Source organism: Tupaia chinensis, unplaced genomic scaffold (genome assembly GCF_000334495.1).
Source record: "Tupaia chinensis unplaced genomic scaffold, TupChi_1.0 Scaffold000492_1, whole genome shotgun sequence".
Classification (NCBI taxonomy): Eukaryota; Metazoa; Chordata; class Mammalia; order Scandentia; family Tupaiidae; genus Tupaia; species Tupaia belangeri.
The window spans coordinates 1983633-1996069 of NW_006160004.1; the positions used below are offsets into that span (position 1 = coordinate 1983633).

The 12437-nt window shown below is 36.5% G+C and overlaps 1 long non-coding RNA gene across 3 annotated transcripts in view; it reads right to left on the reverse strand.

The window, feature by feature from the left end:
* Positions 1-10035, reverse strand: part of LOC102493165 (uncharacterized) — a 40881-nt gene extending 30846 nt beyond the window's left edge. Inside the window, exons 1-4 of one of the 3 annotated variants that reach the window (XR_335670.1) lie at positions 9933-10035; positions 5577-5763; positions 2608-2877; positions 872-953 (exon numbers count right to left, since the gene is read on the reverse strand). This is a non-coding gene — a long non-coding RNA (uncharacterized LOC102493165). The remainder of the gene's footprint in view (positions 1-871; positions 954-2607; positions 2878-5576; positions 5764-9932) is intronic. The other 2 variants (XR_335669.1, XR_001370963.1) reach the window with 2 other exon arrangements.
* Between the last annotated feature and the right edge of the window lie 2402 nt (positions 10036-12437).

The window sequence follows — 12437 nt, forward strand, 5'->3', positions numbered from 1 at the left end:
AAAAAAAAAACAGCGCAGAACACTGCCACATTCTCTAAACTATATTCTACTTGGAAATTTTAACTTGTTCGTGTTGACAGTCTTCAGGGTTTGGGTAATGGTGGCCAGTAACCGCTGTTCTCTCGACTGCCTCAAAGGACAGATGCAAATAGCTACCCACAATGAGATGATTGTCTTTGAAAAACATCTTAAATCTTGAGTTACAGCCACAAATAGTGGCATAATGCAAAAATAAAAAAAATGTCTCCATGTCTCCATTATGCAAAGATAGTTAAGTATGGATAGAAGATGTAATTGTATTATAATTTTAATAAATTATAAAAATACTCAATAAGAACAAAGGAAATTAAACAAGATGGTCTTTGATGGGTAATATACAAGACTTAAAGAAATAGAACTTTATGTCATGTTTTTGATAAATTAACAAAATATGAAAAGAGAAAATTCTACCAGAATTAATGTATAGATACTTTAGTTTATTTTTCAATAGAAATTTGTTATGAAAATTTCTCAGTATAACAAACCAGAAGAGGCAATAAAAGAACAGCTATTGAGGACTTGTCTTTTCTGTTATCAGAACATAATATAAAGTAATGTAGATCCAATCAACATAGCATTGCCATAGAAATTTAGTATATATCAGTATAGCACAGGCCATGAGTCATTTTCTGCTTTTTACCTGTTTTAATAACCCATATAAACTGTATATGGGTCTTACAGTTTGTCAGCAATGGAACAAATGCAAAAAGAACAATATAACATAAAAACTTAAAATTGTATAATGTAGGAATTTTAAATAAAGTGTTATTGGAACAAAAAAAAAAACTAATCTAACATGGGCGTTCCATTGCCATAAATTCACTTTTTCTACCTTTCTCCTATTGTGGCAGATCCTGAGCTGAGAATTTCAGCAGAAATATTCATGGTCAAGATTAGAAACTGCCCACAGAAATCTAGAACAAATGGAGGAGATAAGCATTTAGAAAAATATTTAAATAGCCTCAACTAAAGGCACAAGTATGGTTCAGGCAATGAGGCATTCCTAAGGAAAATATGTACCAGGCAAAGGTACTTTCTATTATCTTCTTTGAATGTCATCTTCTCCATTTTGGTCCCATTTTCTAGGCTTTCTATCCTCCCATACTTTGTGGCTGTCAAGAGTTCTCTTGTCCTTTCCTCATCTAAATTGACTCTTCTGTACATAATCCCTGATGATTTAGAAAAGGGGTCATAAGTCTCATTTCCTGTGTCAGTGATAGCTGATTTTAACAGCATTTTTAAATGCTTTGCTTTCTGTTTTCTACATATGTTAATACCCAGTGGTGCTCATTCTTTACAAAATTTTGTATTTGGTGAATCTAGTTTTTGTCTCCATGTTCCTTCCTTCCCTTCAGTGACCTGATGCTTTCCCCTCCATCACATGCTGATTATAAAGAAGGGTCTGGTACATGAACCATCTACTTTGACATTCTCTTTTAAGAGGATCTAACTGTGGTTTCTTTCCCAGGGCTATTTGTAGAATAAGCTTTGTCACTGTGTATTGAAAGGTTTAGTTACCATTTAAATGGTAGGAGCTTTTTTGAATAGGAGTGTCTAGGAAGACAAGGTGGTCCTGTGCATAAGACCAGCTTCCCCAATCTTATTCATGACCTGTGGTATGTGAAATGCATGGAAATAATGGTGTCACATGTGCATCCAAAACAGTTCTTAACAGAGGCCATTTTGCCTCTTACTGGATATTTGGCAATGTCCAGTACATTTTTGGTGGTTATAGGTTGTACATGTGTAGTTTTATTATCATCTACTGGGTTGGGGCCTGAGATGCTTCTCAACCTCCTACTATGCATAGAACAACCACACTCAAGAAATTATTATACCACCCAAATTGTCAGCAATGTTGAGGATGAGAAACCCTGGTTTAATAGACTTTTACTGAACCCCATATAGTTAGCAAAGAAAACAGTAACAATAAAAATAAAAGAAGTGATTTTTTTCCCATTTTTCTCCTTCTAACCCTTCTCATATGGCCATAAAGCAAGTCTCAAGAGAAATAAAGCAGGTCATTTTTCCCCATTGATATTCTGTTAGTTTTTTAATATTTAACTTTATCATTTTATTACAAATGTGTACATTTGGCATTCTGGATTAGAGACAAATGATAATTTAAAAAATCAAGTGAGGACCACATTTTTTTTCCCCACATGGGTTTCCATACCAATTTTTAGTCCTGGGGTGATATGATGAGGGCCAGGCCAATTATCCACTGCCTACAAACTTCCAAGTCTGCATATCATAGATGATAAATGAATTTTATTTCCCTAAAACAGAAAAAACAGGTAGCTGCCTTCTCACCCTTTTCCTCAAATAGTGAAACTATTGTTTCTGGGAGCTAAGAAAGGAAAGATTTTGGTTCTCTCTCTAACCATTTGGAATGTAGATATGTGCATCTCAAGGGCAAGTTAAGCCTTCATGTTCAGCTTTTATGACCCAGAGATGTCTCCAAGTTCCCAGGACTCCTTTTTCATTGAAATTTAAATATAAATCTCTGGAGTTAGTTGAATCCCTCTGGAGTTCTCTAACTCTCTGTGCAGTTATAAATGAACTTACCAAGGTTTTCTATGAGCTCAGGACCCCAAATTTGCAGACACATTTATTCAGAAAGCTTCAGTTTGAGAAACCCAAAATATTTTTTCTATACCGAGCAGTTTCCAAGGGCCCTGGGAGCAGAAGGATGATATTCAGGTTCTTGACTCCCCGCTCTTTGCCTTTCGCAAATTCACAGTGTGAGGTGGGTTCTTCCGTCATACCGAAGGCCAGCATTACTGCTTGTCCATACAGTACAGAGAATTACTGTGTCATGTTCCATTAGGATCCTGTCTACAAATATAAGCAAGAAATCCCGAGTTAGGTAGAGCCATTTGTTGAGGTTTTCTCTTACAGTTGTGAAGTCAATGTCCATCCCCAAAGGGTGATGTCATGGTGGGAATTTAGCCCTGGTGCTGTCTGGGATTAAATACACTTCGCAGTTCCACTGAACTCAGTCTCAAGGGAATTGTCACTTGAACTTGAATGACTGGTGACTCTGTGTCCCCTTCATTACATCCCTGTCCTGGTATAGAAAGGAAGGACAACTGTACTGGATTCTTTCCACCATTGCCATATACAAGTCCACATGGTCAGCAGCTATGTCCTCAGAGTCAGGCAAGGACATCATAGCTTACTCTTGGCATTCAGAAGTTATTAAGGATGATGCTAAAAATTAAGGGAAAGTTTCTCTATGATTCCTTCAAATTGTACTTTTGGGATAAATGTACTTTAAATTATAAGGAAAAAAATATGCTGTAAACCATAATGCTGTAAATTCACTATGAAATACCTAGCATAGAGGAGACTAAATAATAGACACTAGGAAGCAGGTGTTTATAATTTATGAAATAATGCTTAAAGGTGAAACAGATTAAATATATTAGTCATTTTCTGTGGTGGGGGAAATTAATGATAAGATGCCAGAAACCGAACCTGAATCCTATCATCCATGTTGACACCCTAAGTGTGAGGCGCCATTCTTTCCAAATCCATTTCTCAGGAGATTGGTGACAAAACAGGATGTCAGATGCCAGCTATAGAGTCAAGTCCACCATTCTCCAGAGATTGACAGAGACAATGTCAGTAAATTGTAAAGACAAGCTATCAAGCACTCTATTCTGTGATTCTATCATGTGGCAAGAAACTCATCCTCGAATTCTCATTTTAAGTATTATTTTAAAGTGGACCTAAACTTGACCTAAAACTCAGGGAAGACATATAGCAGTTATTATTAAATGGTCTTTATCAAGATTGCAATTGTCTGGTCAGTACCCAAGTTAAGACAACTTGAGCCCTCTCTTCTGGGAATTTTTGTAAGTGGTAGAAAAGCTAATGAAAAAGAAATCTGTTCATCTACTTCTGATACATATTTTCAACCAGAACTTCCATTGTGGTTTGGTTCAGTAAGTGAAGTATATTCTTTGGGAATGTTTAAACGCTCAGTGTTGCATTTGTCCAAGGGCAGTGAATATGGCCCTGTCTGGAGCTGCTGTTAAGTGCTTAGTTTCAAGATTATCCATTCCACCCAAGGTTAAATTTATAGCACTTGAGACCCAAGATGAAGAAGTCATAAGGGGCAGGGAGCTGAGCAAACTTCTCTGTGGATTGGTCACTGCCCTTTTCTCAAGATCCTGGCATGCCCAAACTGACTCATATTTGAGATAGCTGGACATAAAGTCGACCTATAAGAATATTAGAAAGTAATATAATATTCTTGTTGGTCTCAGGAGAACACAGAATCTGTGTTACTAACATGTAAATGAGCTCGAAGGTATTCAATGACATACTTTGTGCTCATTTATTGAACAAAGTTTGAGGGTTGACCAGATGGCTTGGGGAATGCAACTGTGAATAAGACAGGTAAAATCCCTTTTCCCTGCAGAGTTTATCATTTAGTGGAGAAAGAAGTATAAATAAAGTGGCAACTACAAGGTGCAATGAACACATAACGAGAAAATAGGGGTCATAGAAAATCTCCCCGAAGAAGCACTGTCAGACATGAAAGTGATGCTGTGACAAGCACGCCAAGCCAGTGATGCCACCTGCTGTCCTGAGACATGCTCAGCAGACTGAGGGGCCTTGAGCACAGGGGTATTTTTATAGCTAAAATAGCTGAGGGTTTATTATTTTGTCTCCTACAGTCAGGGAAATCTATAACATGCCTTTTACAGCTACTGTGGAAGCCATCTTGAAGGGGAAAATGTTTTAAAATTTTCTATCTCTTCCGTTTCTCCCTTCCTTTCTCTTTTTCTTTCAAACAGCTATCATCTAAACTCATTCATGTCTATGAAGACTCATCCCTCTGCCTTTCAATCTCTTCTCAAGTGGCAAAACACTGTATATGGGGAAGTAAAGAGACTGAGTATTTGGCACCTAAGGATGAATCTGGCACTCTGATGAGAGAGCTTGAAAACTATCTCTATAAACTAACTTCAGTTGTACATTACATTTTATCATATGTAGTTGCTGTTGGTGAATAACTTCTGTTATAATCCCTGATATATATTTTGTTCTTGCCTGATAATGCTCTCTGTACATTGTCTTTTTAGAAAAAGTTTATTTACTCATTACTTTTATTAGTGAAAAAGATATAGAGAAAAAAACATCAAACGAGTCCCAATGCTGCAATCCATACCTAGTCTCAATTAGCCCTGGATTTTTCTAAGAATTATTTTATTTAGTTAGTTAAATAAAGCTGCCATGTCCAGGCTTCTAAAATATTTCCACAACAAGCCCTGAACCTTGAGCAAGCAAGTTCCCAGTGTTTTCAGAGAGGTCTCTGCACTTGAAACAGGAACCTTCCCATATGAAATTAACAGAACATTTGCACTTGACCACTGTGCCTCTGACTAGCCCCCATGTTTTATACTTTTAAAGCCTGATGATCCATCCCATTCTGGATCATGAAGGGTGAACTCTGAGATTACTTGGCTGAATATAGAAATCACTGTTCTGGTGTTCAGAAAAGCAACCCTCATTATAAAATGTACCTGAACGGAGACAAGGAGGTCACATCTTTTATGTTATATCCTCCCAGCATGCGTTTCACAGGGACAAAAGTCTGAGTGGGATGGCTTCTCTCCTCCTCTTGCTCTGTGTTCTTCTGGTTCATGGTTCATAAGAATGAAGTCTTGCTAGTTTCAATGATAACCTGGATGTAAGGAGAATCCTGCATTCCTTGCATGGACAGCAGGATATACGAGGAGTTACAAGCAAAACTAAAAGTGGCCCCATTTTATCATGACTTCTTCATTAAAAGGTAAAAAAGGTCACACTGATGCATTAAAATATAGTGACTTACAGAGATTTGAGTAGTATATATTAATACATCAGAAGTTTCTGGTCCAGTTGTGATGGGACATGGAATACAATGCTCTGTGAGGCTGAAGCCACATAGGATGGTCTTGGGTTTGCTTCCTGAAGTCTCCTTCAATATGTTAAACAAGTGTACGATTTTCTGTGACTCTAGCTGGCTGAGGCTGGGGGTGGATTGTGTTGTAAAGACCCTGTTGCAGGCTGCCTTTTTCTCATGGAGGAAGTGAAGAAATATGCTTAAAAAAATAATGTTGTGCTATAAAACAGTATCTTTTCATGTATGTTTGATGTGCTTACATGGATGGTTATGATAACATAAATACTATTAGTGAGCACAGTCTTTAAGGCCTGGGACGTGGCTTAACGGTCCTAAGTACAGACTTTCGAAGAGTGATTTTTGTCTTTTATTTTTCTTTTTGTGAGGAAGGTAAATTTGGGCTATTATTTCTATGGCCCCATATTAATGCTGGCATGCTTTGCAAGAAATCTCATTACATTACTTATTTCAGAGTGAAAGTACTTACATTTTAAAGAAGCTAAAATTTCACCTGTAGGAAAATTGGCACAATTTTTTTTTTTTTTTTTTAACGGTCTTGGGTTTGCTTCCTGAAGTCTCCTTCAATATGTTAAACAAGTGTACGATTTTCTGTGACTCTAGCTGGCTGAGGCTGGGGGTGGATTGTGTTGTAAAGACCCTGTTGCAGGCTGCCTTTTTCTCATGGAGGAAGTGAAGAAATATGCTTAAAAAAATAATGTTGTGCTATAAAACAGTATCTTTTCATGTATGTTTGATGTGCTTACATGGATGGTTATGATAACATAAATACTATTAGTGAGCACAGTCTTTAAGGCCTGGGACGTGGCTTAACGGTCCTAAGTACAGACTTTCGAAGAGTGATTTTTGTCTTTTATTTTTCTTTTTGTGAGGAAGGTAAATTTGGGCTATTATTTCTATGGCCCCATATTAATGCTGGCATGCTTTGCAAGAAATCTCATTACATTACTTATTTCAGAGTGAAAGTACTTACATTTTAAAGAAGCTAAAATTTCACCTGTAGGAAAATTTGGCAAATTTTTTTTTTTTTTTTTAACCATCCTCAGTGCCAAGCATAAAAAATGAACTTTCTGTTTGGGTAATTTTGCACAGCAGGTACTTTAAATTATTTACAGCTTTCCTTATCTGGAACCGGAGGAAACATAGCTTTTTCCATGCCACAATTTATAATGTGAAATGTTCTTAGAAAAAAAAATGTGAGGGTGAATAACTGATGTGCACAAGAATTAGAAAAAGAACAAAGAAGTGTCCAAAGCAAGGGGTCTTTCTCTTGCTACAATAAAGGTGGCTATAAGGGACCCTGGTAGGGCAGTGAACATCAAGACAACTAGAAATTGCATTGTTTTCAGTGGCTTCTAAAATAATTCCACAACAAACTGCTATGAGTGAGTGACCCAAAGATTGAATGAAACGAACAATCCCAGGTGTGAGATTAGAAGCAGTGCTGAGAACAGGGTTTAGCTTGCGAAGAGGGATGTGCCATGAAAATTTGTCCATGTCTTATGGGAAATGCCAGGCCAGGACATGTTTCCTGAGCTCAATCCTGGTTTCCTGGATATCTGCATTTCTGGAGAAGCAAATGGAGAGGAAAAAGGAATCTTCCTTCCTTTCTTCCCCCACCCTTGGCCTTCCTACTGAGCAGGCTTACATGCCTGGAGGTGCCCTGCAAATAGGGTTTCTAAGCATCCCAATATGTAAACCCATCTTAATCTCTACCTCTTACTAGGAATTTTACATCCTGTTTGTTGTTTATTTCCTGTCAATTTAATTGGTGAGAATGAATCCATAAGGTTATATTTCTGGACCTGTTTGTTTTGAAAATTCACCTTATAATGGAGAGAGGGGTCTAAGTACCATTTCAAGTCAGTTCAGTTACACAACACAGCAATAACAATAACACCTAGTGTTCATTGATCAGGCATTAGTAGCAGCATTTATTGAGTATGTTAGATTACAAAATGTTTCATTTTTCCTTAAATGCTGGAAGAGTTAATGAATTCAACATCTAAACTATTAATAAGAAAGAAATAAGTATTAACTTTCCCACCAATATGAAACATATTCGATTTAATATATAACAACCAAATGCAAGCTGTGATCTTTGATTATTTCCTGGTTTGAAAAATATCAACCATAAAAGTCATTGTTTTGGGTCAGTTGGACACATTTCAAAGAAAATTGGATATTATAATGATATGTATATATTATAATATAGTCACTATTAATTTTGTTATGTGTGATAATGATTTTGTGTATATGTACAGAAGTATTTTTTGGAGACCCATGATGTCTGCAGTTTACTTTTAATCATTCAGCAAATACATAATGCACACACATGCATGCATGAGGGTTTCAAAAGTTCATGGAAAACATATTACGAAAAAATTGCACCAAAATATAATTATACTTTAACTTCATTTTTCATGAACTTTTTGCATTGTATACACACGCACACACACATATACACAATGATGTGTGTATACATATACATGTGGGTATTCTCTGTGTTTTAAACTGTTCATGATAAAATATCTTTAAAATTTCCATCTTAATTTGAAATTCATTTTAATGTTTCTGGAAGCATCCCCACAAAGTCAAGAGCCTGACAAAAGAATGTAAAATATTGCCATTTTTTATTTATCTTAGTCTGGAGCTAATAGTCTATGCAGTCAGAAGGGAGAAGGAAATAGGTGGATAAAATAACATTTCATAATGGAAAAAGGTAGAAAACCTAGAGGAAATACTTGAAAAGCAACTTCAATGACAGAATCCATAAAGTGTCAGAATAAGATCATTAAATATACAGCTATCACTAATTGTTTTATGGAAAGAAGCAGGAGGTTATAGTGAAAGAAAAAAACGTATCTGTAATGTTAACAAAAACATGACTTAACTGGGAATAAACTTAGCAAGAAATGGTGAAGATCATGATGAAGAAAACAAACATTGTGGAACATTAACACATACAGACTTGATCAAAGACATGGAGACTTGCTCCACAGAAAAGGGCAATCTGTGCTCGAACAAATACTTGGCTTTACAGAATTGTCATCCCTGCTTGTTTATCTATACATTTAATCTTATCTCAGAGAAGATCTCGTAAAATTGTTTGAAGGGAGGAATAAACAATCTACTAGGAAAAATTTTTATGTAAAGCTATAATAATTAAATTAATGCAATATAGATACTAGAAAAGACAGATAAATGGATGAGGATTGTACATAGATGCGATTGAACATTAGAATTTAAAGATATTATTTTAAATTTGAGAGGAAAACATTAATTATTAAACAAGGAATGTGGAGGTCAGCCACAGTGGCACAATGGTAGTGCTATGCTCCACCATGCTCAGACCATATGGAAAGGTCCCAGAATTGCACTCTGTGGTCTTTCTATACAGGCTGGGCACATGTGTGTGTGCCCATTATCTTCACTAGTTGGGGCTGGGGATGGATTGAGGCATGAATATCCTGTTGGGAGTTCCTCCCCCCTCCCCCCATGTAAGAAACAAATAAGAAAATAGTCATTTTTTTTTAAGTATTGTAGAGACAACAAAATAGTATTGGAAAAAATAACTTTGAAAACACGAATTTTCAGTAGCTCAAACCATAAATATGTAAGTAATTCTGCTTGAGGCATTACATAAGATCTGGATTATTAACTTCAACTGCATGAAGTTCTAAATTAAGGAAGAATTTCACCAGGAGCAAATCCAAGACAAAGGATAATTTTACAAAAAACTTTGTAATTTTTATCATGAACAATGGGTTAATTTGCTAACAAACTAATAAGATAATGAAATATAAAGTAAACCAAGGATATATACCTACCACAGATTGTTTCCACCTTTCCTTAGAACACAAATACAGATAACTCGTAGACATTCAAAAAAATGCTCTTCCCCACTCAAATTAAGATTTCTGTAAATGTAAACTATGTCACAATATTGTTATTTGCATGGATCAAGATAACACACCTGTTCAGGGCGATCTGGGGAGACTTGTCCTTGTTTGGAAGCCAGACTCCTTCTCAGTGTAGTTGTAACCTTGGCACCCATTTTAGACCTGACAGTTGTTTGAGTCTTGGTGACCTTTGACCTAGTTGAGGCTTCCTCTCCTAGGTGACTGATTGTGATGTAGCTCACTTTCTCTTCATTTCACCAACCCCAAACCCAACACTTCCCCCAGCTGTTGATCCATATAAAACCTAAAGTTCAGGGCCTAAGTCATGCAAATTCTCCATTTCTGGTTTGCTTTCTTTAAATTAGGCAATTCATGCCCTCAAGAAAGCCTGAGGGACAATACCTATCCACCCTAATAAAGGCATAATCAGGCACTATCATTCAGGCCCTCTCTCTTCCTCTCTTTTTCTTTCTCTTTCATGCATATGTACCCTGCCAGAAGAACTCTTACCATCTCCAGACTCCCTGTCAACACCCTTAACCTCATTCATTTGGGCTCACCTTTCCAGTGTGTCTCACCTGACTGACAAGCCCAAGTTTAAGTACCTCTGCAAGCAGTCTGGGCTCTCCTAAAGAGTGGTTATCTTGGCTTGTGGCCACTCTAGCAAGACCTTAAGACCAAAGCATATAGTAAAGTCACAAACTGGAACTGTTACTTGGTACATTTTTTAAAGGTAAATCTGTCAAGAGTTATTGTAAATTTTAATTATATTTAATATAGTAATGTCTCATTGTTTTCATAATTCTGTTTGCAATTTTTAATGCAATATTTCAATAATAGTATTTTTAATTGTCAGAGGGAATATGTATTCACCAGAGGAGAGATGATGGAAGGTGGGGTGTTACCCCAATGGGGCATGGTTATACTGCAATCTTCTCTCCTCCGTGTCTACATCCTGTTGGGACTTAGGGCATGTATGCACATGCACCCATGTTTTTCAAGCTACTGGAGTTGGTATTTGAACCACACAGTTAGCCATGTGGAATCTGGTTCCCTTAACCACTAGACTATGGCACCTGTCCAAAATTTATTAATAATATGTAATATATTTATAATATTTAATCATAAAGTACAGCCTTTGACTTGGAAATTCCTCTTCAAGCTATTTATCTATAGACATATTCACACATGTACAGATTTATATCTGTACATGTAAAAGTCTGTAAAAGGACTGGCAGGATTTTCTTTAAGTTTATTTACGCTCTCTCTCATGAATGAGAGAGCATTCCCAGGAGGATATTGATAGCATGATCCATCTCCAGCCTCAGCTAGCTGTGAATCATGCACACACACATGTCTGGTGCACACAGTGAGGTCTCTGAATATGAACGTGGCGGTCAGCCTTGCAGAGCATCATGTTTTACCCCTGTGCCACCCAATTCCCACAATGTTTTTAAATAATAGAAAGCTAGTAGGGAAAAAAATACCCCTCCCGAAATTCCATTGTAAATACCTGTATTAGAAAATGTTAAAATTCATCATGACACATTCATTTAGTAGCAGTTGCTAAAAGTATAAGGTAAATCTTTGGTATTGACATATCTCTCAAATAAATAATAAGTGAAAAAAATCAGGAATAATATTGCGTTTAGAAGCCTATTACGTGTAGAAATGTTCACTCCTACAATTTTCTTGGATAAGTGTAGAATATCCATTTCTAGGAGCATACTTGAGCAGCTATTACTCGAGTGCTCACCTCTACGGTAAAGTTGCAAGAAGGTGATTGGAGAAAAACTTGCATCCTACTTAGAATGTTTCTATCTTAAGTGTTTTTTCATTTGCACATATTACTTATTCAAGTGATAAATACAGCTTTGTAGATGATAACGTAATAGCAAATACTTAGCAAATTTACTCTATTCTAGGCACTGTTCTAAGGACTTTTGATATATGAATTCAAATCATTCTCATAACAATGTTATGAAGTAGGTACAATTACTACAGACAATGAAAACAAAGTGTGATGCACACAGCTCTCAAATGGAGAATCGGACAAGAATTCTTCAAGCCATTTTGCCACAGAATCTCTGCTGCTTTGGATGTGATTGTGGAAAGAGCACCAACAGGGAGGTAATCGTTTTATGATAAATGATACAGATAAAAAAGGTGATAAAGAGATAGAAAGGTAGTCCTAGAGGGAATGTGAGGGGATGAGATTTAGGACTCAAGGACACACCTTGATTAAGATTTCATGTTGAATGTTCTTACCTAAATAAAAATAGAGAGAGCCAGAGGAAACTTTTAGAGTTAGTGGACAGGATTATGGCTTAGATTGGGTGATGGTTCACAGGTGTGTGCTTATCTCCAAATTTAAGTTGAATACATTAAATACGTACAGCTTTTTATATGTCAGTCATACCTCAATACATAGTTTAAACAAATAAACAGAAAGTCCCCTCCTTAGCTAAGAAGGCAAGGACCTGGTAAAGATGGATGAGAGTGGATTAAATCAGTATATGAGAAGGGTGGGTTCCAGAAGGCTAGACATGTAGATCAAACCCATGAAGAAGAACTCTTGT